This window comes from Salminus brasiliensis, chromosome 19 (assembly GCF_030463535.1).
Source record: "Salminus brasiliensis chromosome 19, fSalBra1.hap2, whole genome shotgun sequence".
Taxonomy (NCBI): domain Eukaryota; kingdom Metazoa; phylum Chordata; class Actinopteri; order Characiformes; family Bryconidae; genus Salminus; species Salminus brasiliensis.
In genome coordinates, this window is record NC_132896.1 from 32027478 (window position 1) to 32035912 (window position 8435).

The 8435-nt window shown below is 42.4% G+C and overlaps 1 non-coding gene across 1 annotated transcript; it reads left to right on the forward strand.

Annotated features, from left to right (window-relative positions):
- The first annotated feature begins 216 nt into the window (after window positions 1–216).
- On the forward strand, window positions 217–288 carry trnaa-ugc (transfer RNA alanine (anticodon UGC)). Its single transcript has one exon. It is a non-coding gene; the product is annotated as a tRNA-Ala (tRNA).
- Window positions 289–8435: the final 8147 nt, after the last annotated feature.

The window sequence follows — 8435 nt, forward strand, 5'->3', positions numbered from 1 at the left end:
AAAGTGAAATTGAAAGTGACTCTTAACCCCCAACAAACCTCCGATAGTTTTATTTATATATAGGGTTTGTGTGGAAGCTGGAAAGGAGTTAGATATGTAACTAGAGGACGTTTGTGAAAGTCGTGGATGTGTTTAATAGGGTAAAATGTCTTATAAGCGAGGAGCCGGCATCGTGCTGCAGCTTTATAGGGCACGTAGTCCGCAGCGCGAGTGGGCGGGGATGTAGCTCAGTGGTAGAGCGCATGCTTTGCATGTATGAGGCCCCGGGTTCAATCCCCGGCATCTCCAGATTTTTATATTTTTATTTTTTTTTTATTTAATATTTTTTTGCAGGATTTAAAACGTGGATCTATAATATTTAAAGACTTAAAACATTCCCTGGATTGAATGTTGAATGCTCCCACAATGACTGAATTACTAAACTATTAACTAAAGCTTCCCGTCTAAATGTAGGGAGTTATTTATTTAAGCCAGGGAACAGATTGTTAAACTGAGGGAAGGGGTTTATTAAAATGGTTCATTTGAATGAACAATTTATTATCTGATCAAATGGTTTATGTCTCTATCTTGATATGTAAGGGGCTCGGTATGTTATATGTAAGGGTCCAGTATGGCAGGTTTCAGTCATTCAGGTCAGTCAATGGTTTTATAGTAAATCAAGGCGGGTTCTGCGGACGTCCTTAGATTAGACGGGTGAAGGTCATAGTAATCCCAGAATCCAGGCCTCTCCTTACCAAAAACACGTGCACACCTGAGTTCAGCTAGAATTTTCAGGTGCCCATTGCTGACACAGGTGAGAAAACAGGTCCAGTGCTGCAGTTGTTCTGGGAGAGCTGGGCTTGGGTAAGGTATCTTCAACCATTAGCTCCATAATAAATGTATAGAAGCTAATATAAAAAGACATTAATTTAAAATTAAGATAATTAAAGTATATCTTGCATGATGCTGTTGTAGCTGTCAATTGGTCAATTTACAATTTCATGATGTATGGACCCCACAATGGCTGGGACCATCATTTTTAACTTTGACTGACATTAAATGTTAAAAAATGTAAATATTTTTTCCTGTAAAGTTTTGCATTACGGAGATATGGACCGTGGCTGGCTGGCTGGCTTTAGAGAGCGGGCCTGTGAGTGTGGGTGGGGATGTAGCTCAACTGTAGAGGGAATGCTTTGCATGTATGTGACCCTGGGGTCAAACTTTGGCATCTCTAAATATGTCTGTTTATTTATTATTCTTTAGGTTGGAAAACTGGATTCAGTTATCTCCATCTTTTTTTATGTGACATTGCAACACAAAACGTGAATTTTTAACCTAGGCAGGAATCTCTGATACGTCCTCTGAGCTGAATGGAGGACCACCACCACCCCCACCACCACGCTTCACAATTTTTTAAATGCTGTGAGTACATAATATCTCATCCAGCTTAGAGACAATGGCTTTGGCAGATGTTGTGGACGCAATCTCCGACTCAGGGAACCTGCTTTTCAGCTGACAGGGTCTTCCTCAGCAACGTACCACATTCCTGGTATCTCCTGACCCTGTTCTTATTTCAATCAGCAACAGAGCAAATTCATGGCCTATGGGGTTTGCAATGACTTCTTCAAATAAAGGGTGAATCTCGAGAAATATCTCTTTAAAAAGTGAATAAGAGAAGCAGAGCGTTAGTGAGGTCTGCTTGGATCTTTTGTATACACTAAATGGACAAAAGTATTGGGACACCTGCTTAATTATTGTTTCTTCCGAAATCAAGGCTATTAAAAAGAGCTAATTCTGCTTTTGTTGGAGTAGCTGTTTCTACTGTCCAGGGAAGACAGCTTTCTACTAGATTTTGGAGGAGCATCGCTGTGAGGATTTGATTGCATTCACCACCCCACCTCATCTCCAACTCCCCAACTCGTCTCAAAAGTATTGGGCAGAGAATACAGGTCTACTGCTCCACAGCTCCCCCTCTAGCCAATGCCTGGTATTAGGCAGCATGGTGCCAATAGGTTCATGATGTGTATCTGCTTCAGAGAGTCCTATTCTATTGGCAGTACTTCTCTACAGGGACTATGAATGAAGCTTTAGCAGTAATGAAGTGCTATCACCGTCATGATTTCGGGGGCATAACCCATGTTGGGGGTGCAGTTCAGGTTGGTGGTATCCTTCCATGAGGTCATTACTGAAGAAACTACACTGCTGTCGTTGTTAGTAAGCGTGAGGCCTAATAGCTTCGCTGGTCAATCGAACAAAACACAGCTTGATTTTATCTGGTGGGTCGGACGGACTTGTGGTCTACAACTTCAGCAATCTCCAATCCGACCACATGTACATACTGAGTCTACTGCTGGGTCATGCAGCTGTGGCTTCATGACTCACTCCTGCAGTTCACTGTTCCTCACTGCCGTATTGTCCCAAACATGCTCCTGTGAGCCAAACAATGGGCATCTATATGACTGCAGAGTTCCTCAAAGGCGGATCTCAGTTGTTAAGGAGACCAGACTTCACTTGGCTCTTTGTGGCTCTCCATCATTCTGTCTCTAAACACACAACCCTATTCACACCCAGGCATCCTGCTTTTTTTCAGACCGCCTTAAAATACAGTGCCCGCCGCCCTTCCAGCCCTCTAGCCGGCAGCGACCTTCTGACCTCTGTCTTCCACAGCATGTATGAGGGTCAGTCTCATCACCAGGACAACACAACAGAGGAAGCAGTGAGGAAGGTTTGTTGGTACGTTATTCTCTCTCGGTTCTTCTCTCTCGGTTCCGTGGTGGTCAACGGGTAGGACTTTGGCTGGCCAGTACGCCAGGACCAGGACCAGGACCAGAAAGTTCTTGGTTTTGGTGCTGTCAGCACCCTAACGTTGGCTAACTCCACAACCATGAGACTGGCGAAAGCACAGTGCTGCACACCTAGTTACAAACCACTAGCAATTAGCAGGCTGGCTAACTAGCGTAGCTAGCATAAACCGTAAAAGCACAAAAGTGAACCTATAGTTACACCATGTCATTCAATGCTGTCTACAGTATGGTATTGCCTACTGAGTTAAAAAATAAAATAAGGTAAGTCAGCCAACCAAGGAGCAAGCTAAATGATTAGCATGCTAGCTAACTACTAAAAACATTCCGTGAATTAAATGTATAATTGAGCTTAATTAGGCCAGATAATTACATACTCGCTACAGTACAGTGCAGCACATTGAGTTCTATATATATATATATATATATATATATATATATATATATATACATACATACATGCACCAAATAGACAAAAAGTATTTGGACACCTGCTCATTCATTGTTTCTTCCAAAATCAGGGGTATCAAAAGTCTATCCTGCATTTGTTGTAGTAACTGTCTAAACTGTCCAGGAGTCTATTGCAGTGAGAATTTGATTGCATTTGATTGCACTCGCTTAATGTAAACAGTGCAATCCCTGAAAACCGATAATCCAGTCTTCTCACTGAGGCATTTCCTCTTTCTTTGGTCTTTAGGGCTCGGTGCCAGACGCTGCCAAGGTGAAAGCACTGATCGCTTGGAATCGGTCATTTACTTGGTGTGGTTGCTAATCTGATCGACCTTAAAATCATTAATAACCAGTTATTGCACATATATATAACAAACAAACAGTGACCCACATTCATCCATACTGTTAAAGCTCAGCTGTTACTGGTTCCTATTCTTACTGTGTGTGTGTTTTCCATCAGTTGGTGTTCTACGTGCCAGTATCTACAGAACACCTACACATACGGTACGAATAAAGTGTCACCAAATATGAAATGATGGTCTGTTGTAACGCAAATCCGTACAGTTTCACCTTCACCTTCAGGCCTTGGTTATTAGGCTGTATAGTTCAGTGTTGATGTTTTTGTGATCTCCTCTGGTCCCATCGGACCTACCCAAAGACGTTTAGCAGATAACGGAGGTCAAGTTGCTTCGTAAACATTGGCCACCCGGCCCGGCCGGCGGTAGTGTGCTTTTCTGATCAAGCTGTTCTCCTGGGACTCTGAGCAGAGTACAGGCCGAGAGAGAGACACTGACAGCACATCTGGTATTCCTCTCTTTCTCTTATTCTCTGAGTCCCTCTGTTTCTCTATCTCTCTCTGTTATAATCCTAAATTCTTCCAAGACAGTATGTAAGGCTCCCACATGCCTAAATGCACTTATCTCCAAATCCCTCGGCACTCCACTGCAGTTTTCCGTCATCACCGCCCCCCTTCGCAGATTCACTGTCTTATCTGTCAGGGCCCTGCCATGAGTTCGGGATATTCAGCCGGCTATAAATACAATAAATACAATGTAACATCAACACATTGTGTTCCAAACCAAGGACTGCAGTTGTGCTCTTATAGTTTTTATTCATGTGCAACCACAAAAAACATCTAAATTATGTAAATTAAAATGCTATTTATTCAAGTGTAAACTAAGAAGAAAGTATGTTAAATGTTAGTATTTTAGTATGTATTTCTAATATCACATAATTAATGTATTACATAATACAACTTCTCTATTAAATAAAGTCTTTAAAATTACACTCAAGCATGTTTATTAAATATTTAAAATTCAGTGTGTTGAGTGTGTACACCTGATACTGAAGCTGGGTAACTCCTAAAGACTGAGTAGACTGATAAATCACTGTGCTGATCAGTTATTTAGTATCTCAGTGTTACTGAGCTCTACTAAAGACTGAGTAGACTGATAAATCACTGTGCTGATCAGTTATTTATCTCAGTGTTACTGAGCTCTACTAAAGCCTGAGTAGACTGATAAATCACTGTGCTGATCAGTTATTTATCTCAGTGTTACTGAGCTCTACTAAAGCCTGAGTAGACTGATAAATCACTGTGCTGATCAGTTATTTATCTCAGTGTTACTGAGCTCTACTAAAGCCTGAGTAGACTGATAAATCACTGTGCTGATCAGTTATTTATCTCAGTGTTACTGAGCTCTACTAAAGCCTGAGTAGACTGATAAATCACTGTGCTGATCAGTTATTTATCTCAGTGTTACTGAGCTCTACTAAAGCCTGAGTAGACTGATAAATCACTGTGCTGATCAGTTATTTATCTCAGTGTTACTGAGCTCTACTAAAGCCTGAGTAGACTGATAAATCACTGTGCTGATCAGTTATTGATCTAAAGCATGAGTAGTAGTAGCTTTTGTTATATAACTCATTCATGTGTCAGTGATGTACACATTTCCAGCCTTTTTAATGTGTTTACCTTTCCCAATATAACAAGCAGCAGGTTCCTAATATACAGTGATCAAGCAGAAAACTAACATGAGCCTTTCTGACCTGGCTTTTCTGACCACAACAATGTCCTTTAGAGAGGAAGATCTGTTTAAATCTATGTGTTTAATTTTTTTAATCCTTCCGTTAAGAGGATTTGGGCCCAAAGTAACCACCCGCCATATCACGCACTTCAAACAAGCCCATGAGAGATAAAGAGGAACGCGGTAATCCCACAGTAGGCTTTAGTTTCACCCCAAAGAGATGTCTTCTTTTGCCTCTCCTGCTCTTGACACGGTGCTTCCAGTACTAATGCCCCAGTATGAACTCTATGTTAAATGTATGTTGAGCTGTATTCGGGACAAGACCCTGATGTACACAAAACCAGATGTTTTGATCGAGAAAGGAAAGAGTGGACATGTGTGCCAGTAAGTCGCAGCTTTAAATCTCCTCACTGGACACAACGAGGGCTTTAAAGTGATATCTTCCTCTACAAGCACACACATACACCGAGTGACCGACTGCCCAGTGGGGGGTGGATATTTAAGAGGCCATTGTGTTAGCAGGGAGGCATGAAGGGAGGGGTGTGTATGTGTGTGTGTGTGTGTGTGTGGGGGGGGGGGGGGGTTGTAGAGGAGAGAGAGGGGGAGTGGACGAGAAATGAGAGGCACACATCTGTTGAGAGAGCGATTGAGAGAGAAGGACTGTAAGGCAGAAACGAAAAGAGACAGAAGTCCCAGGTCAAGGTAAGCTCACTTCTCCTTTATCTGGGGGATATGCATTCAGGTTCCTCACTCTGAGAACTCCAGAACTTCCACTCTAGCTTTGCTGTGTTTACCGAATCGTTCCCCAGTAGCTGCTGAAGGCTCAAGATCAATGACAGGTCAATATTAATATCAATATCAGTAGTGATGATATAAGCAGAGGTGTACAGTACTTGAGTAACCAACACTCCTTCAGTGAGTTCAAGTTCACGCTTACAGTAGAGAGGTTTCTGAATGGTGCTTGGCTTGGATGCATGGTTCTAGGAACAACTCTTGATTGGTTTGCATTATGTGGAGGTTCCTTGGACTTTCTTTGGTGGTTCTGCACACTTTTATCCACATCTTGTGTAGAACTATGGTTCTTCAGTATTATCCAGCTGTAGTCAAGATCTTACTCCACAAACTGTAACCATGTAGGTTCCTCACTCTGAGATACCTCTACAGACCTTCCACACTAGCTTGGCTGCAATTACTGAATGAAGTGTAGAGTAGCCAGATACTCAAGTACTGTAAAAGTGATTCAGTTACTTGAATGATTCAGTGATTCAAAAACAATGGTTCCTGAATGGTTCTTGGCTTGGATGTATGATTCTAGGGAAAGCTTGTAGTTGTTGTAGAACATCAACATTATTTTGGACTTTCTTTGGAGGTTCTGCACACTCACATATCTTGTTTAATACTATGGTTCTTCAACTTTGAGGTGTGTAGAGTAGCCCAAAACTCAAGCAGCGTAGACACTGACTACATTACGTGGATGTTGTTTGGGCTTTCTTTGATGGTTCTGCACACTCACACACCTCATTTACAACAATGGCTCTTTAAGAACCATCCACTGAGGGTTTTTCTAAGGGTCTAAGGGTTCTACCATGGCATCACTCCAAACAACCCTTTTTGAAGGTAGCGAAAGTTCCATAAAGTACTAAAGTGCTGATTTTCGTTAGAGCTGTAGTAGAACGTCTTTGTAACATCTATCAGCACAGGAGCCAAAGTGCGTTAAGCCCCGCTCTTCTCTTTTTTGGATGCAGTGATAAAATTAAATTAAATTCAGTGCAACTTTCTGAATCTCTAAGATCATACTCTGTTTCTCTTGTGTCCTTCTAACACTCGTCCTCTCCCGCCGCCCCCCCCTGAGATTACACGCTTTTCCCTTTAATTCCATTATTCGATAACTCTGCTGCGGACCCCCGTCTTCCCTCCTCCTTTTTCATCATCCCCGTCTTTCATCCCTCCCTCTCTGCCTTAATGAAATGGCACCTACTAATTGAATTAAATTCTTACATCCTACAGGCCTCAGTGATGCCCCCCACCCACACCCCACACCCCCACCCACACTACACTTTCTCTCCTGAATTAAATGCCCCCTTCATCTCCTCTCCTCCCCTTTTCAATTATGCAAATCCCCCTGTTTCTCCTTAATACTGTCCGGCTGCCGCACTCCCATTCATCTTTACAGGCAAACTTACCGGCACCATTAAAGCTGCTCATCAAAGAGGCCTTTTTTATTTGATAGGTTGATTGCTGACGTGCAAGTGTGTGAGTGTGTTTTAAGAACAAAAGCTCTCGAGTGAAGAATGTCTTTCAATGCTACACACTGCAGGCCAAAACGTATGTGGGGGCAAACCCGTGATTTTTCAAGTTTCTAAGGCTGATTTTCAGCCAGTTGCCCAATATGCTGACATCTAGTTTAACACTTTAACAGCCGGTGGTTCACCGGTGGGCCGCAAGTGTTATTACAAACTTCCATTACCGGAGAATGGCCCCGCCAGTTTGTACAGAAGTCCCTGTAGTTACTGAGTAATACACCTTAGTGTGTGATAAGTCTTAGAGTGTTAAAGGGGAAGTTACCTCAATTTCCAAAAATTTTCTCATAATTCAGTGGTTGAGAGCTAAACAGTCAGTCGATGCGACATCAGATACGAAATTACGAGAAATACGAACACGAAGGCGAACATTTTTTAAAGTGGGCGTGGCCAAATAAGGTGGACAGGCAAGTCTGAGATCATTAAGAGGCTGCTGGACAGTTATTTCAGGGGGTTTTCAACCTGCTCTGGTTACCGCGTTGAATTTCACCACTAGCCTGTCGCCCGTCCTCCTGTCCTCCCGTCCTCCACTCACAGCGTTCCCTGAACTTGACACTTGGACAATTCTCCAGCTCTATCTGTACCACAGAGGATGAGCCTTATAGTATCAACAGTTAACTTGGACTGAGTACAGGGCTCACAGGTACCTTAGCGCACCTCCACTTAGTCTGTCCCGGTGTTTTGGAGTTAGCGGTAACTCGTATGTTGTGGAACTACTTTGCGGCGGAAGGATTTGGCAGTATTAAAGCGTATGAGTATGAAATTCAGGGCTTTGTTAATTATCTTAATTATGTCTGTTAAAACTGTTTGTATAAAAGCAACAGAACACTCAAGGTCTCAAGATCACACACTGCTTCTTGTGTTTTGATAAAAACATT